General features: G+C 49.4%; 2 non-coding genes across 2 annotated transcripts; both read right to left on the bottom strand.

Moving 5' to 3' along the window:
- Nucleotides 1-6,067: 6,067 nt before the first annotated feature.
- On the bottom strand, nucleotides 6,068-6,258 carry LOC126063403 (U2 spliceosomal RNA). The gene has a single exon (XR_007514343.1). It is a non-coding gene; the product is annotated as a U2 spliceosomal RNA (small nuclear RNA).
- Nucleotides 6,259-26,755: 20,497 nt separating this feature from the next.
- LOC126063398 (U2 spliceosomal RNA) lies at nucleotides 26,756-26,946 on the bottom strand. Its single transcript, XR_007514338.1, has one exon. It is a non-coding gene; the product is annotated as a U2 spliceosomal RNA (small nuclear RNA).
- Nucleotides 26,947-27,878: the final 932 nt, after the last annotated feature.

Raw genomic sequence — 27,878 nt, 5'->3', positions numbered from 1 at the left:
CAGCTCCTTCAGCCGCGTCGCCCTGGGAAAAAGGAGGAAAAGCCCAGGACGAGCAAGACGCAAACCGCTCTATGAGGTTTTTCTTTCAAATCCTTAAACGCACAGCTACGCTGAAAGGGTTTCACAGTGTCCTCCTAACCGTATGCCACCTCCACACATGTATGTATATAGACATATACGGATAAGTGTACACACATGTATCTCGATTTCACCTTCTCTCTCTCCCTCCCTCTCTTTTATGATGATGAGGATTTATTTACCATTAATTTTCTTCTTTTCTTCTTGGTGGGCGCCGCCAGAGTACAGTCCCCCGGGCAATGCAGGCGATGACAGGTTCACCGGGTGGACCGGCGACTCCTGGGTACGGGGCCCTCCGTGGGGAGGACACAGCTTCGCGGTAAATCCAGTCCTCTTCTGCGAGGGGAGGAGCATTCCAGGCACAAGGAGCCACCAGTTCAGACGCCCTAAGGAGGTTCCCGAGGAAGAGCGTGGGAGGCCGGGGTGGCTGAGGCTGACCCGCCCGCTACAAATTGGGAGTTTTCCCACTACCCCGGGTCGGGATGCCAAGCGGTAAGCTCCGGGGGCCCCAGGGCTCCCTCTCACTTCCGGCCTGCTAGCTCCCACTACTCCCTCAGGTTTGGTAATTTGCTACAACGACTCACAGAACTCGGGAAAGCGCTCTGCTTAGGATTACAGTTCTATTACAGCAAAAAGGATACAAATGAAGAGACGCAGAGCCTGAGGCCTGGGAGCGTTCCCAACGCGGAGCTTCCACGTGCCAAAAAGGGATGCGCTACCCTCGCCCCTGCATGGATGCCTTTCATCAACCGGGAAGCCCGGGGAGCTTCCGAGTCCAGAGCCTTTATCGAAGCCTCATTAAGCGGGCAGGATTGATTGAATCGTGCCTCCCCACCCCCCCACCCCCCTCCCCCACCCCGCGCCCTGCAGTCAACTGAGTCCTTCTGGCCTGGCCAACCCCCACCAAAGAGGCACCTCATTAGGTGGTGTGGTCTGGAGCCCTCATCCAAGACACTTCACTCACTGGGGCACAGTCCCAACGTTTTAGAGGCTATCATCTCTCAGGGACCAAGGATAAAGACCAAATGCTTTGGGCAAACTTAAAGCCTCCGCCCCACAGAGACTTAGAGGGACATGCCAACCAAACGCAACAAGTGATCCCGGACTGGCTCCTGGGCCAGGAAAACAAATGGCAGTAAGGGGCTCTGTTGAGATGATTGGCGAAATCTGAACACGGGCCGTAGATTAGAGTATGGGGGTCAAGGTTAAGGAGCTGAGATCAGGCCAGGGTGTTGGAAGGATCATCTGCGCGGGTGTTGCCATCACCGGGAATCGCGACAGGAGTAAGTCGGCGAGAGACAGTGAGCCGGGAGCTAAAATCCCCAAGGAATGAGCGGGTGCGCAGTAGGACGGGAGACCCGCGGCTGGACCGATGGCGGGAAGGAGGTGAGGGAGTGGGTGGTATGCCACTCGAAGCTGAACTCCAAGCTGGGGTCGGGGGCAGTCAGGGAAGATGGACGTTGAGGACCACCGCAGAGAGAAAGAGAACACCCACCGCGCCCCCGTCCCTCCTAACATTGCTGTCATACATCTCACTTATCCATAAGCTATCATCATCCAGTAGAGCGTTGCTACTATTATTATTTTAAATAAATGGTTATGCGAGATCGGTTAAGCACAAGAAAAAATAGAATATTCGGTTTTACCCTCATGTTATTTCTTCTCGAACGCTCTTCCTTTCTTTCTGTCCATCCGAGTCTCGGATCTATGTAATTTTCCTTCTCCCTGAAGAACTCCTTTTAGCATTTCTTGCAGGGCGGGTCTAGTGCCAACAATTCCCGCAAGTTGTGTTTGACTGGGAAAGTCTTTAAATCCTGGGGCACAGAATTCTAGGTTGCTGTCTTTCCTTTCAAGACTTTAAATATGTCACTCCACTCTCTCCTCGCTTGCACGGTTTATGAAGAGAAGTCTGATGTAACTCTTACCCTTGTTCCTTTATAGCTAAGGTGGCTTTTCGTTTGTTTGTTTGTGTTTTGGCTTCTTTCAAGATTTTACCTTCAATTTTCTGCAGTTTGAATGGAATGTGATGTGCCTAGGTTTAGGCTTTTGATTGGTTTTGTTCTGGTTTTGTTTCTCCTGCTCGGTGTTCTCTCAGCCCCCTATGCTTTGGTCCCTGCGGACAGTTCTGGACAGGTATCAGCCATTATTACGTTATTACATTACGTGACATTCCATCACGTATCTCTTCTGTTCCGTTCTCTCTTTCTTCTCCTTCCGGTCTTTCCATGGCTCGTTTGTTACGTCACTTGTGGTTGTCCCACAGTTCCTGGATGCTCCTCTTTTTCCTCAGTCTTTTCTTCTGCTTACTTTTCCGTTTGGGGAGTTTCTATTGACATGTCTCCACGCTCACTGATTCTTTCCTCAGCCATGTCCGGTCTACGGATGAACATTCTTCATCCCTGTTACAAGGTTTTGTTTTGTCTTTCTTTCTAGATTTTCTCTTGATACTTAGAGTTTCGGCCTCTCTGCTGACATTTCCATTAGAGCGTATTAATCATAGTTATTATAAATCTCGATCTGATATTGCCCAAATCTGCAATATCGGACTCTGTTTCTGATGCCTGCCCTGTCTCTTTGGACTGTTTTGTTTTGTTTTTCCCTCGCAATCTTTTGTTGAAAGCCGGCCATCACGTACCAGGTCAAAGGAACTGATGTTCTCTCAAGCTGTAATCCCTGGCAAAGCCCCGATGTTAGGCCCAGAGGCAGCGGTGATTCTTTGTATTGGCGTGTGTGCCTCTCCGGTTTTCTGGACGATAATTTGCCCCGCGAACTCTATTCCCTGATGGGTGTAAAACGAGTCGTTGATGTTCACTTTTTCAGTTTTTTCTTGTGGTGAGGACAGGACTGGTGGTTCAGAGCCGTTGACATGCCGGACCCGAAACCAGGATTCGGTCCGAAGTTACTTTAACTTTTAAGATCAATGTAATGCACTACGTTAACAGACTAAAAAGGAAGAAATTACCTCACAGTTGTTATTGCTGTCGTTAGGTGACATCCAGTCGATTTCGACTCATAACCGACCCCATGTGACAGAGAACTGCCCCATAGGCTTTCCTAGGCTATCATCTTTATGAGAGCGGTTTGCCAGGTCGTTCTCCCAAGGAGCTGCTGGGCGGGTTCGAACTGCCAACCTTGTGGTTAGCAGCCCAAGCACCTAAGTGTTGTGCCACCGGGGCTCCTTGCTCATCTCGAGGGGTATAGAAAAAGCATTTGACGAAATTCAACACCAATTCATGATTTAAAAAACAACCAAGTTTGGAGTAAAATGGAACGTCTACCCGATAACGGGCAGCTAAGAAAATCTAGAGTTGACATACCTCATGGTGAAAGACTGAATATCTTTCCTGTACGATCAACAACAAGGCAAGAAAGTCAGGTTTGCACCAGGTCTACTCAACATTGGACTGGGGAACCAGGGCGACAAGGCAGTAGAAGAAGGAGGTGAAGGAGGAGTAGGAGGAAGAAGAGGAGAAGGAGAAGGAGAGGAAGGAGGAGGAGGAGGAGGAGGAGGAAAAGGAGAAAGTGAAGAGGAAGGAGAAGGAGAAAAGACATACAGGGGATTGGAAAAAGCAGAAGTAAACCTCACAATACCCTCAAGGTAAATAACTTCACAAGAAAAACATGTGCAAAACTTTTACAACCGCCTTGTACGAATACACCACGTTTCGTTTTTTTCCCGTTCATCCGTTGACGGATGTGTTGGCTGTTTCCGCCTTTGGGCTATTTTGAAAACTGTTGCAATGAGCAAGTTTAGCTCCTGTGTGGTCTTATGCCTTCACTGGATTCTCTGGGTGGTGCAAATGCTTAACTGCTTGCTGCTAGCGGGAACCTGGAGGTTCACGCCCACCCAGAGGCAGCTTTCATAACAATAAACAGCCTAGGCAACCCTACGGGGGGTGGGGGGGAGGGGCAGCTCTGACTCCAGGGCACCTAACAACTACAATAGGCAGAAGAGCTGGCGAAGGGGCGGGTGTTCAAGGCAAAAGAAAGCGCCTGAGCAAAGTCAGGGAAGGGAGAAGAAAAAGCAGGGTGTGTTTGCAAGGCGGGATTCCCCGGGCGGTGCAAAGCACTCGACGACGGCTAACCTAAAGGTTGGAGGTCGGAGTCCACCCAGAGGCACCTCGGAAGAAAGGCCTGGCGGTGGTCCGCCTCCAAAGGGTGAGTCATCGAAACGCCCGTGGAGCACAGTTCTACCCGGACACAGGTGGGGTTGTCATGGGGCTGGGATCGATTCAACGGCAACAACTGGTTGGCTGGTATATATACCTAGGAGGGGAAGCGCTGGGTCATACGGTGACTCCATGTTTGTTTGAGTGTCTGAGGAACCGCCGGGCTTCTCCAAAGCAACTGGAACGAACGTGGTGGTACGCTCCCCCCAGCAACGGACGAGGGTTGCACTTTCTGTGCGTTCTCATCAAAACGCGCCCTACCTCTTTGTTTTACGCCTTCGTCGCTGGAGTCTAGGGTTTACAGCATCCGTCTCTAACTTATCTCCAGCATTAAAAGCAAAAAACCAAACCCACTGCCCTCGACTCGATTCCGACTCACAGCGACCCTATAGGACAGAGTAGAACCGCCCCACAGAGTTTCCAAGGAGCGCCTGGCGGATTCCAACTGCCGACCTTTTGGTCAGCAGCCATAGCACTTAACCACTACGCCACCGGGGTTTCCAGCATTACCACCAACTAATACCATCCGACTTGATTAAAAAAACGAAGACAAAACCCAAACCAAACCCGCTGCCATCGAGCCGATTCCAACCCACAGCGACCCTACGGGACAGAGCAGAACTGCCCCGTAGAGTTGCCAAGGAGGGCCCGGCGGATGGGAACTGCCGAGCTTTTGGTGAACAGCCGCAGTGCTTAACCACTAGGCCCCCAGGGTTTCCACTTGGTATATAGAGTGCCAGTGTAACCGTTATACCACTGGAGGTACTCGCACGCTCCCCCCTCTGGTCCTTCGCGCTCTCTGTCACTCATACATCTCGTTACACGTATGCACGTGCAATACAAAAGTGTGCCTGTTGTACGTTGTTGTTGCTCTTAGGTGCCATCCGGTCGGTTCCGACTCATAGCGACCCTACGTACGGCGCCATCCCCCCAATCGTCGTTGTGCTTAAGCCACTGCGTCGATCCACCTCACTGAGGGTCTTCCCTCTTTTTCGCTGACCCTCTCTACTTTACCAAGCATGGCGCCCTTCTCCAGGGACTGATCCCTCCTGACGACGCGTCCGAAGTATGTGTGTGGGCGCCGTCCTTGCTTCCAGGAGCATGCTGGTTGTACTTCTTCCAAGACAGGTGCGTTGGTTCTTTTGGCAGTCCACGGTAGTAGTATCGCCAGTATTCTTCTCCGACACGAAAATCCCAAGGCGTCAATTCTCCTTTCGGTCTTCTTTATTCGTCGTCCAGCTTTCGCATGCGTAGGAGGCGATTGCAAAGACCACGGCTTGGGTCAGGCGCACCTCAGTCTCCAAGGCGACGCCTTGGCTTTTCAGCACTTTAAAGAGGCCTTTTGCAGCACATTCGCCCAACGCAAGGCGTCTTTTGGCTTCCTGACTGCTGCCTCCGTGGGTGTTGAGCCTGTTGTATAGGTGTGCGACGTATGTATTCTAAGCTCACGAATAGGCCGTACCCGGGTTGATGTGCAGGGCCAGCCCTGAGCCCCGGTGGCAGCGTCCACTTGATGTCCCTGTGCACACGTGGTCAGAGCCCACTAGGGCCAGAGGAGGCGGCGCTTTCCAAAGCGGTGAAACACCGAATTTTCTGCAGCGGGGTGGGTGGACCCCAGGGGGGGCCTGAGCGGCAAACCCTCCCGGTAGGCTTTTCAGAGGTGTGGCAGACGTGAGGACCCGAGCTGGTGTCGCCGGCGAAGAGGAGACATTACTCCGTAAGGCGCCCCGGATAGAAGACGCGGGAGCCACATAAACGCAAAAGACAGGGAGAAGCGCGCCATTTCTGCTGCTGTTAGACCGCCGGTTGTGGTCCCCGGAGGGGGGTGCACCGTTCCTGGAGGTACTGCAATACCAGGTCGATGCGTGGAGTGGACGGAGCAAGCTCCTATTCCACCTCCCAGCTCCAAAAATCCATTTAATATATTGTCCTCGGATAGAGGACGTATCAGATATTAAACTGATAAGAACAGATACTACACTTGATCTTAGCCAAAAGGCCGAGAAGCGATGCCGGTCTCCGCCCCCCTCGCCGGGGCACTGCTCCCCTCACACATCTTCAGCTCACGGTGAGCACACACAGCCTCAACCCAGGACTCACCCGCTCTCCTACTTTTGCCAGCGTGCTGCTGTCAGAACCTCAACGAATACGTGGCTTGGCAGGTTGATACTTATTGGGGCCTTTTGCACCTTTTAACTTTCCAGCTCCCCTAGCTTCCGGGCGAAACAGACATTTCTCATTTGCATGAACCGCCCACACGGGCCTTCTCCGGCTCGGCGGGACCGCCCCCTCGCCTTGGAACCCAAACCCAAACCCAAACCCAAACCCAAACCCAGCCGCACGTAAATCAACAGAGAGGATGGGGTGGGACAGCTCCTTCAGCCGCGTCGCCCTGGGAAAAAGGAGGAAAAGCCCAGGACGAGCAAGACGCAAACCGCTCTATGAGGTTTTTCTTTCAAATCCTTAAACGCACAGCTACGCTGAAAGGGTTTCACAGTGTCCTCCTAACCGTATGCCACCTCCACACATGTATGTATATAGACATATACGGATAAGTGTACACACATGTATCTCGATTTCACCTTCTCTCTCTCCCTCCCTCTCTTTTATGATGATGAGGATTTATTTACCATTAATTTTCTTCTTTTCTTCTTGGTGGGCGCCGCCAGAGTACAGTCCCCCGGGCAATGCAGGCGATGACAGGTTCACCGGGTGGACCGGCGACTCCTGGGTACGGGGCCCTCCGTGGGGAGGACACAGCTTCGCGGTAAATCCAGTCCTCTTCTGCGAGGGGAGGAGCATTCCAGGCACAAGGAGCCACCAGTTCAGACGCCCTAAGGAGGTTCCCGAGGAAGAGCGTGGGAGGCCGGGGTGGCTGAGGCTGACCTGCCCGCTACAAATTGGGAGTTTTCCCACTACCCCGGGTCGGGATGCCAAGCGGTAAGCTCCGGGGGCCCCAGGGCTCCCTCTCACTTCCGGCCTGCTAGCTCCCACTACTCCCTCAGGTTTGGTAATTTGCTACAACGACTCACAGAACTCGGGAAAGCGCTCTGCTTAGGATTACAGTTCTATTACAGCAAAAAGGATACAAATGAAGAGACGCAGAGCCTGAGGCCTGGGAGCGTTCCCAACGCGGAGCTTCCACGTGCCAAAAAGGGATGCGCTACCCTCGCCCCTGCATGGATGCCTTTCATCAACCGGGAAGCCCGGGGAGCTTCCGAGTCCAGAGCCTTTATCGAAGCCTCATTAAGCGGGCAGGATTGATTGAATCGTGCCTCCCCACCCCCCCACCCCCCTCCCCCACCCCGCGCCCTGCAGTCAACTGAGTCCTTCTGGCCTGGCCAACCCCCACCAAAGAGGCACCTCATTAGGTGGTGTGGTCTGGAGCCCTCATCCAAGACACTTCACTCACTGGGGCACAGTCCCAACGTTTTAGAGGCTATCATCTCTCAGGGACCAAGGATAAAGACCAAATGCTTTGGGCAAACTTAAAGCCTCCGCCCCACAGAGACTTAGAGGGACATGCCAACCAAACGCAACAAGTGATCCCGGACTGGCTCCTGGGCCAGGAAAACAAATGGCAGTAAGGGGCTCTGTTGAGATGATTGGCGAAATCTGAACACGGGCCGTAGATTAGAGTATGGGGGTCAAGGTTAAGGAGCTGAGATCAGGCCAGGGTGTTGGAAGGATCATCTGCGCGGGTGTTGCCATCACCGGGAATCGCGACAGGAGTAAGTCGGCGAGAGACAGTGAGCCGGGAGCTAAAATCCCCAAGGAATGAGCGGGTGCGCAGTAGGACGGGAGACCCGCGGCTGGACCGATGGCGGGAAGGAGGTGAGGGAGTGGGTGGTATGCCACTCGAAGCTGAACTCCAAGCTGGGGTCGGGGGCAGTTCGGGAACATTGCCGTTGGTCTATGTGGACCACCGTGGAGGAGGAACAGTCCCCACTTTCCCTGCCAGAGGGAAATCAGTGGTGAGGTATTCCGATTCAGCTAGCACTTGATAATCTGAGGCTGCCGGAGTTCAATATCCTCAGATAGGAGAGCCATGGCAGAGCAAAGGAGAGAAGGGGCGTGAAGAAAACAATGGGTTTGGGGAAGAAGTCGTAAAGGATGCAGATTGCCTAATGGGAATGAGATTTGGGAAATAGGGAAGAGTTGTGTGGCCTGGGCTTCTTGTGGTTAATGGGCATGGAGGGAAGGGCAGGGTTGCAATGGTGTGTCATCCTATATGTACACAATGCATGATAATGAGCTTTAATGCGGGGCAGGGACAACAGCGTGGAGCCTGGAACCAGGTTGGAGCCTCAGATCTGCTAGGTGTGTTAGCTGGAGACACCCCCTCTGGTAAGGTGGGTAATTACAGCAACTAAATTCAAGTTTGTTGCGAGGATGATGAGAGTTATCCCAAAGAGTTTATAGGCTAAGAACATACTTCTCCTTACACACTGACTGCTAACATGCCAGCACCACGAGTTGCTGTTTAGTCAACTCCGACTCATGGTGACCCCATGTGTCAGAGTAGAACTGTGCTCCATAGGGTTTAAATGGCTGATATTTTGGAAGCAGATCACCAGGTCCTTGTTTCTGATACACTTCCACCCAAACCACCAACTTTGCCACCCTTTTATTAGTGGCTCAGTGCGCTAGCCGTTTGCACCAACACAGGGACCCCTAGTGCTAATACAGACAATTGCTACTACTACTTCATGCTAGTACATGACTACTGTTAGCTGGCTTAAAATGCAACAGATCGATACCAGGCGGGCCAATAACTTACCAAGGCAAGAGCATGTAAAAGAAGAAAAAAAAAAAAAAGAGGGAACTGGAAGCTAAGAGTGAGTTAGCAAGAACCTAAATGTGGGGAACTATGACTCTAGAAAAATTGGAAGTTGTCAAAAATGAAATGGAACACTTGAAAGTAGATATCCTAGGCATTAGTGAGCTGAAACGGACTGGTATTTGCCGTTTTGAATCAATCACAAGGTCAGCTACGCTGGGAGTCACAAACTGAAGAGGAACAACACTGCATTCACTGTCAAAAAGAACATTTCGAGACCTATCCTGAAGTGCAAAGTGTCAGTGGTGGGATAATATCCATACACCGACAAGGAAGACCAGTTAATATGACTGTTAATCAAATTTACACACCAACCACGAAGATTAAGAAATTTAAGATTTTTACCAACTTCTGCAGTCTGAAATTGATCAAACAGGCAATCAGGACACATTGCTAATTACTGGTGATTGAAATGTGAAAGCTGGAAACAAAGAGGAAGGATCTGTAGTTGGGAAGTATGCCCTTGGTGATAGAAACGACTCTGGAGATTGCATGATAAAATTTTGCAAGACCCACGACTTATTCATTGCAAATACCTTCTTCAGCAACATAAATGGCGACTATACATGTGGACCTCACCAGATGGAATACACAGGAATCAAGTCGACTACATCTGTGGAAAGGGACAATAGAGATGCTGAACATTATCAGTCAGAACAAGGCCAGGGGCCAACTGCAGAAGAGACACCATCAATTGCTCAACTGCAAGTTCAAGTTGAAGCTGAAGAAAATTAAAACAAATCCACAGCAGCCAAAGTACAACCTTGAGTATATCCCACCCGAATTTAGAGACCATTTCAAGAATAGATTTGATGCATTGAACACTAACAACTGAAGACCAGACGAGCTGTGGAATGACATCTAGGATATCGTACATGAAGAAAGCAAGAGGTCATTAAAAAGACAGAAAAGAAAGGAAAGACCAAAATGTTTGTCAGAAAAGACTCTGAAACTTGCTGTTGAACCTAGAGTAGCTAAAGCAAATGGAAGAAACGATGAAGTAAAAGAGCTGAAGATTTCAAAGGGCGGCTCGAGAAGATAAAGTATTATAATGAAATGAGCAAAGACCTGGAGTCAGAAAATCAAAAGAAAAATACACTGTGTTAGGCTGGATTCTCTAGAGAAGCAAAACCGTTGAAACATACGTGTATATAGAGAGAGATTTATCTCAAGGAAAGGGCTCATGAGGCAAGTCCCAAGTCTGCGGATCAGGTATCAGGCTGGAGGCTTCTCCTGACTCACGTAGCTTCAGGGGCTGACGAACCCAAGCTCACGGGCTGTGGTGACCGAGGAATCTAAGGTCTGCAGGCAATACAGCAGGCCTCTGGCTCGAGCCCCAAGAAATGGAGGTCAGATGATGACAAGCTGGATGCAGCCTCCAGAGCTAGCAAAAGCCAGCAAGCTTTGCCAGAATTTACATAGATACATATTTTGGCTGCAGGCCACACCCCTGAGTAACTCCCTTTACAACCGATTGGCTGATCACATCAGATCATGTCATGGAGGATGACTACATCATTACAGAACTGCCACATTACATCATTACATAACTGCCAAACCACTGAGAATCACAGCTCAGCCCAACTGACACATAACCTTAACCATCGCAGTTCACCCTTTGTCAATTTGGCACCTCTACACATCTCCTTAAACCATACACAATCTCTAAGTAAACAATTACAAAGTCATATCTGCCCTGTGTCTTAGTTATCCAGTACTGCTATAACAGAAATACCACAAGTGGATGGCTTTAACAAAGAGAAATTTATTCTCTCACAGTCTAGGAGGCTAGAAGTGTGAATTCAGGGTGCCAGGTCCAAGGGAAGGCTTTCTCTCTCTGTCAGTTCTGGGAGAAGGTCCTTGTCATCAATCTTCCTCGGTAAAGGAGCTTCTCAGCACGGGGGTCCCAGGTCCTAAGGACGAGCTATTGTCCTGGCTCTTGTTCTTGGTGGTATGAGTTCCCCTTGTCTCTCTGCTCAGTTCTCTCTTTTATATCTTGAAAGAGATTGGCTCGAGACACAACCCAATCTTGTAGATTGAGTCCTGTCTCATTAACGTAACTGCTGCTAATCCCACCTCATCAACATCATAGTGATAGGATTTACAACACATAGGAAAACCACACCAGATGACAAAATGGCGGGCAGTACTGGGAATCACGGCCTAGCCAAATTGATACACATAATTTTGGGGGACACAATTCAACCCATATCACCCTGTTTGCATCTTATATTTTATAAGTGGAGAAAACAAAAATATTTGATGCACACATACAAGGAAGAAATACTCATATCAATTACAGTCCTCATTTCTGCAACTGATCACATTGTTGTAACTGGTATTTAGAACTACCTTTTTCCCCCATGCGTCCGTATTCTCTGTACCCTCAACAAGCACCTCAGCTGGTCATGGTTCTTTGCATGGCAAGGTGACTAAAACCTTCATTCCTGAAGGGTCTGGGCCATTAGTAATCATGTCGGAATTGAGTTGCTGTAGTTGTCCACTGACTTTAATCACAGGGCATAGTAGTACTAAGAGATGGCGTAAGGGATCTCCTGTATTCCAGACTTAATCTTCTTCTTCTTTTTGTTTTAATTGTGTTTCAGGTGAAAGTTTACAGAGCAAATTAGTCTCTAATTAAAAAGTTAACACAAATTGTTTTGTGACATTGCTTGGCAACCCTGCAACATGTCCGTACTCTTCCCGTCTTCACCCCACTTTCCTGTTTCCATTTGTCCAGTTTTCCTGTCCCTTCCTGCCGTTTTGTCTTTGCTTTTGGGCTGATGTGCCCATTAGCCTCTTATACATGATTGAACTACAAAACACACTCTTCACGCGTGTTTTTGTTGGCCCTATAGTCCAGACTAATCTTTGGCTGCAGGGTGGCCCTCAGGAGTGACTTCAATACTGAATTAAAATGGTGTCCAGGGGCCATAGTCTCAGACTTTCTCCAGTCTCTTTCTGTGGTGGTTAAGATTGTGTGTCAACTTGGCTGGGCCATGATTCTCAGTGTTTTGACAGTTGTATAATGTTGTGACCACTTCCATGTTGAGATCTGATATGTGATCACCCCCATGGTAGGATCTGCTCTGAGTAGCCAATCAGTTGAAAGGGAGTTTCTTTGGGTGTGTGGCCTGCATCAACAATAAGCAGACATTCTGGAAAGGCTAGGGGGCTTTTTGCGGGCACTGGGTTCTGCAGCTGGCTCCTGTTCCTCTCACCTCCGGTTCTTGGGACTTGAGCTAGTGGCTTACCTGTGGTCTTGCCTGCCGATCTTGGGATTCACCAATCTTCACGGCCTGTAAGCGAGAGCCCTGCTCTCTGACCTGCTGATCTTGGGTTCGTCAGCCCCTGTGACTACGTGAAGAAGTAGAAACCTTTGTCCTGACCCATGGACTTGGGACATTCCAGCTTCTACAACCTCGTGAGACATTTCCTTGATATAAATCTCTCTATATAGATATATTTATATGCTTTACTGGTTTTGCTTCTCTGGAGAACCCAGCCTAAGACGCCAGCCCTCCTGTCTTAGTTATCTAGTGCTGCTATAACAGAAATACCACAAGTGGATGACTTTAACAAAGAGAAGTTTATTTTTCTCAGAGTAAAGTAGGTTAAAAGTCCACAATCAGGGTGTCAGCTCCAGGGGAAGGCTTTCTTTGTGGGCCTTCTCACCAATCTTTCCCCAGGCTAGGAGCTTCTCTGCACAGGAACCCTGGGTCCAAAGGACAGGCTCTGTCCTACTGCTTTCTTGGTGGTATGAGGTCCCCCTGTCTCTCTGCTCGCTTCTTTCTTTTATGTCTCAAGAGATTGCCTCAAGACACAATCCAAACTTGTAGGTTGAGTCCTGCCTCACTAACACAACTGCTGCCCATCCTCCCTCATTAACATCATAGAGGCAGGATTTACAACATATAGGAAAATCACACAATACCAGGAATCATGGCCCAGCCAAATTGATAGGCACATTTTTGGAGGGGACATAATCCAGTCCATGACACCTCCCCTCCCTCATAACCATCAAAGATTATTTCTTTCCCTGTGGAAGGAAACGTTTTCATGTGTTTTTATTGAGCATAATGCCCTCCAGATTCATCCATGTTGTTAGATGTTTTGCAGATTCATCATTGTTCTTTATCTTTGCATAGTATTCCATTGTGTGTATGTACCATAGTTTGTTTACCCATTTTTCTGTTGATGGGCGCTTAGGTTGTTTCTGTCTGTTTCCTGTCGTGAATAATGCTGCAGTGAACATGGGTGTGCATATGTCTATTTGTGTGACAGCTCTTGTTTCCCTAGGATATATTCCTAGGAGTGGGATTCCTGGAACATATGCTATTTCTATTTCTAGCTTCTTAAGGAAGCACCATAACGTTTTCCAAAATGATTGTACCGTTTTGCATTCCCCCCAGCAGTGCATAAGAGTTCCAATCTCCCTGCAACCTTTCCAACATTTGTTATTTTCTGTTTGTTTGTTTGTTTGTTAACTCCAGACATAATCATCTTTACCTCCATTATGAAACACCAATCCAATTTCCCCTTGGTAAGCAAGATCAATTGCACCAGCCAATATAGTAACTCCCCTTTTTTACCTGTTGTTCCATAGTCATAAGGAGCCCAAAGTGGCCAGGTGAAATTCTTAACTTCCAGTTCAATAGAATCTGTATTTTGTCTCTGCGTGGGAGCATTTCTCCCTTTGGAAACAGGACCTCCGGACCTGCAGAGCACAGCGTTGTGGGGACAGGAAGGAAAAATTTTATGAGTGGATCACAAGGGGTAATAGTGAGTGGTGTCACTGCTATTTCCATCCCTTGATTCCTGGAGCTGTGAATCCTGGCTATGGGAGAAAGAGCGCCATATATTGGACACTGGTTTAGAGCATATACAGCCTCCTGGAGAACACTGGCCCAACCCTGCAAAGTATTGCCACCTTGCTGGCACTGTAATTTTGTCTTTAGGAGGCCATTCCATCATTCTGTCAAGCCAGCTGCTTCAAGGTGATGGGGAACGTGGTAAGACCAGTGAATTCCGTGAGCGTGGGCCCATTGCCACACTTCCATTTGCTGTGAAGTGAGTCCCTTGATCCGAGGCAATGCAGTGTGGGATACTATGACGGTGGATAAGGCATTCTGTAAGTCCATGGATGGTAGTTGTCTTAGTTATCTAGTGCTGCTATAAGAGAAATACCACAAGTGAGTGGCTTCAACAAGCAGGAGTTTATCTTCTCACGGTCTAGTAGGCTAGAAGTCCAAATTCAGGGCATCGGCTCCAGGGGAAGACTTTCTCTCTGTGTTGGCTCTGGACGAAGGTCTTTCTCATCAATCTTCTCTGGTCAAGGAGCTTCTCATCGCATGGGCCCCAGGCCCGAAGGACGTGCTATTCTCCTGGCTCTTGTATCTTGGTGGGATGAGGTCCCCGTGTCTCTCTGCTCACTTCTCTCTTATATATCTCAAAAGAGATTGGCTCAAGACACAACCCAATCTTGTAGATTGAGTCCTGCCTTATTAGCATAACGGCTGCCAATCCCATCTCCTCAACATCATGGAGATAGTATTTACAACACATAGGAAAATCACATCAGATGACAAAATGGTGAACAATGAACAATCACACAATACTGGGAATCATGGCCTAGCCAGATTGATACACATATTTTTTTGGAACACATCTCAATCCATGCAGTATTTTGGCTGAAGCGTTGCATTCAGGGAAGGCAAATCTGTGTCTGGAGCAAGTATCTATCCCATTAAGAACAAAAGGGGGCCCTTTCCGTGATGGAAGTGGTCCAATGTAATCGATCTGCCACCAGGTTGCTGGCTGATCACCTCAAGGAACAGAGCCATACTGGGGACTCAGTGTTGTTCTCTGCTGGTGGCATGCTGGGCACTCAGCAGTGGCTGTAGCCAAGTTGGCCTTGGTGAGTGGAAGTCCATGTTGCTGAGGCCATGCATAACCTCCATGCCTGCCACCATAGCCACTAGGTTCATGAGCCCATTGGGCAATGATGGGAGTGGCTGGGGAAAGGAGGCGGCTGGTTTCCACAGAACACATCATCCTATCCACTCGACTGTTAAAATCCTCCTGTGACGAGCATTCACACAAGACAAAAATATCTTCACTTCTTTGGCCCATCCACATATTTCTTCCGCATAAATCCTTGTCTCCAATTTTCCAATCATGTTCCTTCCAAGTCCCTGGCCATCTAGCCAAACCATTGGACACAGACCATGAATCAGTATACAGTTTTACATCTGGCCATTTCTCCTTCCAAGCAAAGCAAACGGCCAGGCACACTGCTTGAGGTTCTGCCCATTGGGAGGCTTTCCTTTCGTCACTGTCCTTCAGGGAGGTCCCACAAATGGGCTGCAGTGTTGCCACTGTCCACTTTTGAGCGGTGCCTGCATATCATGTGGAACCGTCTGTAAGCCAGGCATGAGTTTTCTCTTCCTCAGTCAACTGGTCACAAGGAACTCACCATGATGCCATAGGTGCAGCCTGGGAGAGAGCAGGTAATGTGACAGGAGTGGAGATCATCGGCATTGGGGCCACTTCCTCATACAACTTACTGTGACTTCAGGTCCTGCTCGGGTCTGATCTCGTATATACCAGTTCCATTTAATGATGGTGTGCGGCCGTGCATGTCTGATTTTATGGCTCTGTGGGTCAGACAACACCCAGTTCACGATGGGCAGCTCAGGCCACATGGTGACCTGGTGTCCCATGGTTAAACATTCAGCCTCATCTCAGGCCCAGGAACAAGCCAAAAGCCGTTTCTCAAAAGGACAGTAGTTATCTGCAGAGGATTGCAGGGCCTTGCTCCAAAATCCTAAGGATCTGCACTGTGGTTCACCAATAGGGGCCTGGCAAAGACTCCAAACAGCATCTCTATCTGTCACTGACACTTAAAGCACTGTTGGATCAGCTGGATGATATGGCCCAAGTGCCAGAGTGGCTTGCACGGCAGTCTGAACCTGCTGCAGAGCCTTCTCTTGTTCTGGGCCCTACTCAAAACTAGCAGCTTTTCGAGTCACTTGATAGATAGGCTGAAGTAGCACACCCAAATGAGGGATATGCTACCTCCAAAATCCAAAGAGGCCCACCAGGCATTGTGCCTCCTTTTTAGTTTTGGAGGGGCCATATGTGACAACTTGTCTTTCACTTTCGAAGGAATATCTTGGCATGCCCCACACCACTGAACTCACAGAAATTTCACTGAGGTGGAAGGCACCTGAATTTTTGTGGGATTAGTTTCCCACCCTCTTGCATGCAAATATTTTACCAATAAGTCCAGAGCCATTGACACTTCTTCTTTACTCGGTCCAATCAGCATACTATCATCAATGTAATGGACCAGTGTGACATCTTGTGGAAGGGAAAGGTGATCAAGTTCCCTGCAGACTAAATTATGACATAGGTCTGGAGAGTTGATATACCCCTGAGGTGGAACAGTGAGGTGTATTGCTAGCCTTGCCAGCTGAAGGCAAACTGCTTCTGGTGTTCCTTCAAAACTAGAATTGAGAAAAAAGCATTGGCCAGATGAATAGCTGCATACCAAGTACTCAAGCAATGAAACCACATCTGGAAACAGCAGCTGCAATTGGAGTCACCACCCGGTTAAGTTTATGATATTCCATTGTCATTCTTCAAGTGTACGATATTCCATTGCACAGGCCAAATAGGTGAGTTGAGTGGGGATATGGTGGGAATTACCACCCTGCATCCTTCAAGTCCTTCGTGGTGGCAGTAATCTCTGCAATCCCTCCAGGAATGCGGTATTGCTTTTGGCTTATGTCTTAGTCATCTAGTGCTGCCTATAACAGGAATAGCACAAGTGGATGGCTTTAACGAAGAGTTAAGGTAAAGTAGGCTAAAAGTCCAAATTCAGGGCATCAGCTCCAGGTGAAAGCTTTCTCTCTGTCGACCGTCCCATCAATCTTCCCCTGGACTAGGAGCTTCTCCACACAGGGACCCTGGGTCCAAAGGATGCACCCTGCCCCCAGCACTGCTTTCTTGGTGGTATGAGGTGCCCAACTCTCTGCTTGCTTCCCTTTTCTTTTATCTCTTGTAAGATAAAAAGGTGGTGCAGGCCACACCCCAGGGAAACTCCCTTTACATTGGATCAATGATGCGACCTTAGGGCATTACAATCCCACCCTAATCCCACTATTACTCTGCTGTCCATTACGGTAACCACATCCACCTTGTTTTTGTTGATTGAGTTCCACCACTTGGCTCCTACCACCATGGGGTCCTCCTACAATCAGGCCCATTGTAGTTAGGTGTCTTAACTCAGGGCAGTTCCCACTGTGAAGTCTGACATACAGAAAATAGCAACCACAGCAATATTCGAGGATGTTGGGGCTCCCTTCACAAATTTGTTCCTCACCATTGTGGAAAAAGGCATGACCTCTGGGCACTCCATGTGTGGGTCTGTGGGCCTAACCTGATAAATCCACTCTGATACGCCAATTTCCCTAAGACCTTGGATACCTTCTTCTACAGTGTACAAAGGCAGGTCCGTTATTTCAACCTAATTCAATGTAGTCCATGGTGTAATCCATGCTTCAGTGACCCAACCAAATAAACTACTAGATCCTTTCATAACCTCTGGAGCTGAAACATTGAATGAAGACTCTGTGCTTAGTTGGTACATATCAATAAACTCAGACTGATCCAACTTCATGTTCCTTGCACCATTATCCCACACCCTCAATAGCCATTTCCACACATATTCCCCAGGTTTCTGTCTGTACATATTAGAAAAGTCAAACAGTTCTCTTGGAGTGTAGCACACCTCCTCCTCGGTCAGACTTTGTACTTCACCTTTCCGGGCTCGCTGTGACGTAAGTCTAGTTTAGGTCTAGAAGCAAAAATGGGTAGCGGGGGTGGGTCCTGGGAACATTCAGCAATGTCTTGTAAGGCATCTACCCCAGGCAATGCCCCAGGCAATGACTCAGATGCTGCCCCAGGTGATGACTTGGACAAAGGCTCTTCAGACACGACTGTATTAATCTCATCAGATGGGGGTGGAGGGCATACTGATTTTACTGGGTAGGGTGGCTAGGCAGACAAAGATGGAATAATCTCTTCAGATGGTAGTAAGAGGGCTGTTTTTGTTGACGGGAGTGATTCAATGGAATTTAGGGGCTCGATGTCCCCAGCTTCCTGATTATCTGCCCATATGTCCCCATTCCAAGTTTCAGGATCCTATTTCTTCCCAATCAATGCCCTCAGTTGAACTTCAGCACCATTCCAGGTTGGGAATTCAGGTGGCCTTGGCCTTGTAATTCAATCACTCTTACAGGAAGACTCTGAGTTTGGTGTTTGGCAATATCAGCTCTGTTGCTACAAGAAATAAGGCTTTCTTTCAGGGCACAAGCGGCAACTTTGAGGTCTTTTATGTGGCGCTTGAGCTGTGACTCTGAAGCCCTGAGCTCATCTCTTTCTTACCACTATATCTAGAGAAAGTACGTTACTGATTAAACTGTGTCCCCCAAACGTGTGTCAACTTGCCTAGGCCATGATTCCCAGTATTGTGTGATTGTCCACCATTTTGTCAGCTGATGTGATTTTCCTATGTGTTGTAAATCCTACCTTTATGATGTTAACGAGGCAGGGTTAGGGGCAGTTATGATAATCAGGCAGGACTCAATTTATAAGATTAGATTGTATTTTGAGTCAATCTCTTTTGAGATATAAAAGAGAGAAGCAAGCAGAGGGACAGAGGGACCTCATACCGCCAAGAAAGCAGCATTGGGAGCAGAGCACGCCCTTTGGACCCGGGGTTCCTGTGCTGAGAAGCTCCTAGACCAGGGGAAGATTGATGACAAAGACCTTCCCCCAGAACCGACACAGAGAGAAAGCCTTCCCCTAGAGCTGGCACCCTGAGTTTAGACTTCTAGCCTCCTAAAGTGTAAGAGAATAAATTTCTCTTTATTAAAGCTTTTCACTTGTAGTCTTTCTCTTATAGCAGCACTAGATAACTAAGACAAAGTGGGACCAACCAACCAGCTTCCCTATACTTCTCATTCTGACAAAGCTGTAGAAAAGTACGAAACAGGCGATCAGCCAGACCCTCGCTTCTCGCCAACGCTTATCTATTGGTGGTGATATTTTGCATATTAATATTGCCACCTCATGCCACAGATTAGCAGTGCCTTCTTTTCTACTGGAGGCAGCACCTTTAAGACTAGTCAGACCTGAGAGCCAATTTAGAAAACTCATCCTCACTATTTTGTTTCTGTAGAACCACTCTCAGCACCAATGTCTTAGGCTGGCTCATAGTGAAGCATACACACACACACACACACACACACAGGTTGATCTCAAGACAATGGCTCTCATGGTTGTAGAGGCTGGCAAGTACCAAGTCTGTGGATCAGGTGTGAGGCTGGAGGCTTCGTCTAACTCACATAGCTGCAGGGGCTGATGAACCCAAGATTGGCAGCTCAGACGGCAAGCCGCTGGCTCACAGCCTGCAGAGACTGATGAATCCAAGATCGACAGGTAAGTCAGCAGGCTCCTGACTCACAGGATATGGGGGCTGATGAATCCCAAGATCAGCAGGCAATACAGCAGGCCACTGGCTCGAGTTCCAAGAACTGGAAGTCAGATGATGATGAGCTGGAAAAGGATCCAGAGCAAGAAAAAGCCAGTGAGCTTTGCCAGAATGTCCACATATATATTGGATGCAGGTCACACCCCTGAGTAACTCCCCTTAAACTGATTGGCCGATCACATCAGATCACATCATGGAGGATGCCTACATCATTACTTAACTGCCAAATTACATTACTACCTAACTGCCAAACCACTGAGAATCATGGTCCAGCCTAGTTGATATACAACCTTAACCATCACAAACACGCTTGGCATTTCTCAAGTTTAAAGAACTGAAGAAAAATTCAAGCCTCAAGTTGCAATATTGAAGGATTCTATGGGTAAAATATTGGACGATGCAGGAAGCATCAAAAGGAGATGGAAGGAGCACACAGAATCACTGGACCAAAAAGAATTGGTCGAAGTCCAGCTATTTCAGGAGATGGGATGTGATCAAGAGCCAATGGTATTGAAGGAAGAGGTCCGAGCTGCACTGAAGGCATTGGTGAAAAGCAAGGCTTCGGGAATTGACAGAATACCAATTGAGATGTTTCAACAAATGGATGCAACACTGGAAGGGCTCACTTGTCCATGCCAAGAAATTTGCAAGACAGCTACCTGGTCAACCGACTGGAAGAGATCCATATACGTGCCCATTCCAGAGAAAGGTGATCCAACAGAAAGTGGAAATTATCAAACAATACCACCCGCAAGTAAATGCTTGCTGAAGATAATTCATACATGGTTGCAGCAGTACAGCGACAGGGAACTGTCAGAAATTCAAGCCAGATGCAGAAGAGGATGTGGAATGAGGGCTATCATTGCCGACATGAGATGGATCTTGGCTGAGAGCAGAAAACACCAGAAAGATGTTTACGTGTGTTTTATTGACTATGCAAAGGCATTCGACTGTGTGGGTCATAACAAATTATGGGAACCATAACATTGAGAATAATGGGAATTCCAGAACACTTAATTGGGCTCATGTGGAACCTGTACACAAGGGGATATCGTGTGGTTTAAAATCAGGAAAGGTGTGCGTCAGGGTTGTATCCTCTTGCCATACTTATTCAATCTGTATGCTGAGCAAATAACCCAAGAAGCTGGGCTATAGGAAGAAGAACGAGGCATCAGGATTGCAGGAAGACTCATTACAACCTGTTATGCAGATAACACAACGTTGCTTGCTGAAAGCGAAGAGGATTTGAAGCATTTATTGATGAAGACCAAAGACCACAGCCTTTGGTATGGATTACACCCCAGCATAAAGAAAACAAACAAACACAAATCCTTATGACAAATGGAGCAAACACTGAAGTTGTCAAGCGTTTCATTTCACTGGGACCCACAGCATTTCACTGGGACCCACAGTCAACGCCCATGAAGCAGCAGTCAAGAAAAAAAAAAATGGCGTATTACATTGGGCAAATCTGCTGCAAAAGTCCTCTTTAAAGTCCTAAAAAAAAAAAAAGGTATCAGTTTGAGGACTAAGGTGCTCCAGACCCAAGCCATGGTAAGGCCAGAATGCTCCTTACAAGGGAGACTTCCTCTCACGCACTTTGGACACGTTACCAGAAGGGTTCAGTACCTGGAGAAAGATATCATTCACAATGCTTGGTAAAGAGGAGGGCCAGCAAATAAAAGGAAGACCCTCAATGAGACAGATTGACGCAGTGGCTGCAACAATGGGCTCAAACTTATCAACAATTGTGAGGATGGTGCGGGACTGGGCAGTGTCACCCTCCCTCCTCCTGTCATCCATATTCTGTTCATGATGAGACTCGTCCCTAACACTTACTCCAGATATAATTTCCTTTGCGTCTTTGGCACTGCTGTGCAAATAGGTCCCCGTGCAGGTTTTGTAGTCTCTACATTTTTAGAGAGAATTATTATATCCGTTCTTGCCGCGTCGCTTCCGGGCTGAAGCGCCATTTCTAATTTGCTGCCCCGCCGGTTTCCGCCCCCGGGAGGCCGGGAGGCCGGGAGGCGTGGCTACCGCGGCGGGCTCCACACCCCGGAGCGCTGCTGCTAGCCGGCGGGCCGAAACCCCGCTGGGGCCGACCTCCTGGCTTGTGCGAGTCCACCGGGAAGACCCGAGAGGAAGGGCGGCTGCCGGGGACTCTGAAGGGAGCGCTGACGCGGCTGCAGTTCCCGTGGTGCCAAAGGCGCCCCTGGAAGCAGGGACTCTGTTTCGTTCACTGTTCTTTCCCTTGCTGGTGCTTCACACCCAATAGCTGAGCAACAGCCGAGGTCGCGCCTTCAACCCGCTCAGCCAGGGCGGACACGAGGGAAGGAGGCCGCTCTCCCGCCCCCGCCCCCCACACTTCGTCAGGGCCTCTACGCTCCTGTCCAGGTTCTTCTTCAGAAGGTCTTTGGCTCTCCCCTCTTCAGGTCGCCAGGTCGTTTCCTCCTGAGAAGAGGATGTCCTGAATTACACCCACGGGGATGGAACGTGTTCCATTGCAAATTAATCACTTGTCGTTCTGTTACTGGAATAAGGTTCTTGCCTCTCACTGGTCAAGAATGAGCAGGTAAGGCTCCTAGTTTTCCACAGGAGCAAAGCTTTTTTGAAGAGGCTTGCAAGGGAGACCAGGAGGGCCTAGAGCAAAGCATACCCTCATCTCACAGAACAAAAGACAGGCTGGAGTTTTTAAAAGCTCTTGGGAGGGAAAAGATTCATGTTTATTCATAGATACAGGCGGGGACATGTTAACTAAAGTGCTTGAGCAGCAGCTTTCCAAGATGGCTCCTGTCATGGAGGCCTCTGGGATTCGTAGCAGGACTTATTATGGGGTGTCGCGCCTGCTAGTCTCCCGCTCCCGGGTTGGATTCCCCGGCTGGGGCTGTAGCCCCTCACTGCCCCTGGTGGAAGGTCACACAGTGGTCACAGGTGGATGTTCTGTGCATGTCCCTGGGCCTGGTTTTCTCCAACTGCTTCTGAAAGGCAACTTTAAAGAAGTTTGCAGGCTATTTTTAGATACCTTGCCCCATTGTTCTGGAGAATGGCTTTGTTTCTGTGCCCTGGCCCACTTCTTGTTACTTTGTTTGCAGATTTGGGGGCCCCTCTGTTCTCTGCCTTACTAAGTCTCTAGGTTCCACACTCAGCCCCCTACTGCCGCCCTGATAGTATAGTCTGTTTCTCTTTTACTTGCTTCTCCTCTAACCACAGCAGTCTCTTAGCTATTTCTCAAACAGGCACCCTCCGATCTCAGGGCCTTTGCTCCGTGTCTGAGTTCTTCACTTCCTGCATAAGGCTCTCGAGTGCCTTCTCAGCCTGATTCACTCCCGCGGAGTTGGCTCAAAGCGGACCCAAGCGCCTGCAAAGCTGCGCCGCCCCGGCGCGGAGGTCCGGAGAGGCGAGTCGGGTGCCCTTACGCCCTCACGGTGGGGCAGTCCTCGCTGCAAGGGAGCCAGGAACTACGGGGTGGCAGGCAGTGATGGAAGAGCACGGCGGGAGCTCTCCGGCAGCGCCTCTTTCCCGGACCCCGCCGGCAACACTGTGTGCGATTGTAATCAGCAGAGTGTTTTCTTAACCTGCTGCTTTGACCCGGTGGTGAGGCCCTAGCTAGAGGCCTCTCTAATCCCCTTCCTGAGCAGCTGATGAAGCCCATCCTCCAACCACTCCTGGGCCACTGTGCGCCCGCCCTAAACGCCCTGCGGCCAGGGACCTAACAAGAGGGACAGCCCCTATGTCTGGAGCCTTCGGAATTGAAATTCAACATATCCAATCTCAATCCTGGGGAAGCCTCGCTAACCCCATCCTGCTTGCCCTTCAGTTCCAGCCCGTAGTTGTTACCCTGTCCCCAGGTGCAACCCCTGAATGGCCCTGCGTGGAGTGCAGTGTTCTCCCCAGGGACCTGTGAGTACAATGACACCTTTAAGAACTTCAAGGCCTCTCTCTCTTGATCTGCATCTGGCCTTACCATACCTCAGCCAAGGTAATATGATTAAAACAGGGACCAAGGCTGGGATCCTTTTTTTGGGGGGTGGAGGCCGATCTTATAGGTGGGAAATGATACCTCAGTGAAGTTTAATTTGCAGCCCTCTTACCGTGGGTAGGAAACCCTCGTGGCGTAGTGGTTAAGAGCTAGGGCTGCTAACCGAAAGGTGGGCGGTTGGAATCCACCGGGCGCTCCTTGGAAACCCTATGGGGCAGTTCTACTCTGTCCTATAGGGTCGCTATGAGTCGGAATCGACTGGATTGGCAAGGGGATTGTTTTTTCTTTTTTTTTTTTCCCGTGGGTAAGGTTGAGCTTCCTCCTGTGTGTTTAAGAGCCACGTTTAGCTTCTTTTCTCGGAACTCCTAGTTCAGGGACTTGGTGCCTTTTCTTGCCTTGTCTTGGGCTTTATCCTAAGGGCTTATATTTGCAACTTACATATTAGGGGGATTGACCCTCTGTCTGTAATGTAAGTGGCGAATATTTTCCCCAGTTTGATACTTGTCTTTTGGCTGTGCTGAAGGTGATGATTTCATTAAAAATCCAAATTCATATCATTAAATTTATCATTTAAAAAATAGCTTTCAGATTTGGAGTCGAAGTTAGAAAAGACTTCACCATTCTGGGGTTACAAAATAATTTCCTAAATCTTCCTCTGTTTCTATTTTTCTTTTTAATCATTTAAATCTTTGAGGCATTTGGTATTTATTCTGGGGTAAACGAGTCCATTTTTTTTTTTCCATCACAAATTTGACATGCTACCTTCAACACAAACTGTGTCACACCCTATTTTTACAATATTCCTGGATTTTCTTTAAAAGAGACAGAACGCACTGATCATCACGTTTGATCTTTTGAGTCCTCGGGTTGACACATTCATTCCATGAAGGTGCTTTTTGCACAACCATCAGGGGGCTCAACACTGAGAGGTGACTGTGATCCATTCTTGCAAACCAGCAGTTCGCGGTCAAGTGGAGGTTGTGGGCTGGAGAATTCTCATGAGAACGAATGTCATCTCTGGAAGTGACGGGCAGTAGCGAATCACTAAGAGGTGAACAGACCATCAGGCTGAACAGGATGCTGACTGATAACCCATCTTTTCCCTGAGGAAGTGGATTTGCCCAGGGAAATACAGCTGAGCGGTCCTGGTCAAGCCAGGGCCAGGGTCCATCCCCACCGGTCTCTGGGCCTCCGGCCATCACTTCCACTTCCAACTTAACATAGGGTCACTAGTCACCTGTGACGGGACCACCAGGGTCTGTGCTTGGCGCTGGCAGTAGAGATGGGCCAGCCATGGTACCATCCCTGCCTTCAGGAAGCATCTAGCCCAGGATGGGACCTGACACCTGCCCATATGACTAGGAGAACACCAGGCACAATTAGGAGGGGGCCTTGAGAGATAAATAGATGATTGGGGCTCCCACCTGGCCATGAGGCCCAAGACCGGGGTGTATTTGGCTCTGTGTTCCTAGGAGGATACCCAACAAATGAGAATATGGAACAGAACGTGGAGTCAGTGGAATCAGGCAGGCCCTCACGGCGGCTTTCATTTCAGTTGCCGTCGAGTTGACTCCGACTCATGGCCGCCCCATGTGTGTTAGACCAAGACTGTCCTCCATAAGATTTCCAGGGGTTGGCTGTTGGGAAGTCAGTCACCAGGACTTTCTTCCGAGGTGCCTCTGGGTGGACGGGAACCTCCAACCTTTCGGCTAGTGGCCGAGCACCAGCTAGGCGGGCTTATAGGATGGGGGCCCAGGTTGAGGTGAGGGGGGAAATTGAGGCACTGGAGCCTGAGAAAAGAATGTGGACCAAGGGACAGAGGGGTAAAGGGTGGAGACTGCTTTACAACCTCAGAATGATAATACCGACCGTGTATGGAGGAGGACCTCAGGTTCCTTCGGCCCCTCTCCTCCTCCATCCCTGATGGATCCCTGGATTGAGGACGAGGATTAGGATTTGTGGAAACATTACAATAAAAGGATCATCCATTACAGTCATGTAAATGATTTTCTGTCACACGAAGGTTAAATCTTAGTGACCCCCAGCAGGTCAGAGAGCTGCCCCGGGGTAGGATCATCCGTGTGGACGTTGAAATTACCGAAAGTGATGACCAAAGTAGTTTTTCCCAGGGAGCAAGAATAAGCCAGAAGCTAAAAATTTTCAAGGCATGAAGTGAAGAGGGGTCCGTGGATGGCTTTAGCAAGGAGCATAATAAGGGGTGTGGTCTGAAGACCGAGACTCGAAGCTGCAGGGCTTGAGGGAGAATGGTCTGGAAGCAGCAATGAGGACAAAAGAACACCTTGTCTGTCACCTCTGGGGCCATCGGAATGAAGGGTGGGGAGAGAAAACATCCACCAGGTGAGAGGGCTGCAGGAGCAGCAGCGGTATCCTCCGGGGAGGACATGGAGTTTGTAAAGCAAGCTTAAGAAGGAAACGGTTAGAGAAGAGGCAGCAAATAAAAGGGAGTTTTGGCAGATGACTGAAAGAGACTTAGGAGATGGGGACGGAGGTAAGAGATGGGGCGTGAGGGAGGACCTGAATTTGGGGAGTGCCTGAAACCCAGTAGGACGAGATTAGTCCTGAGAGCTGCAAAACCAGTCAGCGAACACATGACGGAGGACCAGTACACTTTCCACGTGGAAAGTTATCTGTTCAGAGCAGGGACTCCGACGACTTGGTTCCATTGCAAGCCCGGCCCCCGGCCCCCGGCCCCCGGCCCCCGGCCCCCGGCCCCCGGCCCCCGGCCCCCGGCCCCCGGCCCCCGGCCCCCTTCACCTTCCAGCGTGGCACGGTAGCAACCAGATTAGGTACGTATGGAAGTGCTTTTCCCCTTTTGATACTAAATCTCCCTACCAAAAACCACTTGCCGCTACAAGAGAAAGCGACGGACTTTGCCTAAAACTACTACGATAATTCTTACTCAACGCCGCCAAAACGAAGATAATTTTGTTTCTACACTGACAAGTAAAAGAACACATTGCATAAGAAACCAAGCGTGTAAACAACCGGGAAAAAAAAAAAAAAAACGCCGTAAAAAACACACCACTATCAGAAAAACAGCTCAGGACAAGCACAAGCTGCCAGAGAAATTTGCAGTCTGTTTTTTCATACCAAGTAAACTTCCCCCCGAGGGGGGGTGCACCGTTCCTGGAAGTACTGCAATACCAGGTCGATGCGTGGAGTGGACGGAGCAAGCTCCTATTCCATCTCCCAGCTCCAAAAATCCATTTAATATATTGTCCTCGGATAGAGGACGTATCAGATATTAAACTGATAAGAACAGATACTACACTTGATCTTAGCCAAAAGGCCGAGAAGCGATACCGACTACTACCGGATCGCTGCTATCCATCTTCTATCACACATATTACAGTCATGCTGAGATCCCTTCTTTTAGTCCGGATGTTACTTCCTTTACCTCTTTCACAGTAGTATGCAAGTAGGTGGACCTTGTACAGATTGTGTATTCCGTACATTTTTAAGAGACTTTTTATACCCATTTTTACGCCTTCGTTTCCGGGCTGACGCGCCATCCCTAATTTGCATGCCCCGCCAGGTACCCTCCCCCCGAGGAGGCGTGGCTATCGCGGCGGGCTCCACCCTTGAGGCCGCCTCCGAGCGCTGCGAGCGGACCTCCCGGTTGCAGCCGGCGGAGACAGAACTGAGTGGGGGACGGGAGGGGCCGGTGGGAGGGAGTTATTGGTGGAGAGCAGTTCGGCATTTCCGGAAGAGAGCCACCGCTTCGCCAGTGTGAAGGCGGCAGGCTGGGTCCGGGCCGAAGACGGAGCCGATCGCTGAGAGCCCAGGTGTGCTGGTACGGCGCCGCCTGGAAGGGGCCTCAGAGAGGAGTCGAGACCCCAGGAGGTCGTCGAGCCTCAGTTTCCCCAGCTGAGAAGTAGAAACGTTCATGGCTACCGCGTCGGGTTGGGGGAGTATAAACCGAGCTAAACGGCTGAACAGTCTAGAATATGGGTCTTAGTGTCCGACGAGGTTCCCGTGAAGGGGTCACGGCTGCTGAGGGCGGAATATGGGAAGCCCTGCCCAGCGCTGAAGATCCGAAGGGAGCTGGGGGTTGCGTCGGGCCACAGAGCCCAGGTCAAGGTCCGCAGAGCCCCTGGGCTGACTCAGCCCGCTCCTTTGCCTGCGCTTCACCGCCCCTAGGGGCGCCGTCATCCTCTCAGGCGAGACCCCATTCCCTCTTCGCGGCAGCGGGGGGCAGCAGAGAGCAACCAAGGTAGCCTCCGTCTCTGTGTG

The sequence above is a fragment of the Elephas maximus genome, chromosome 19, assembly GCF_024166365.1.
Source record: "Elephas maximus indicus isolate mEleMax1 chromosome 19, mEleMax1 primary haplotype, whole genome shotgun sequence".
NCBI classification, from domain to species: Eukaryota; Metazoa; Chordata; class Mammalia; order Proboscidea; family Elephantidae; genus Elephas; species Elephas maximus.
This window is presented reverse-complemented; position numbering and strand designations above follow the sequence as displayed.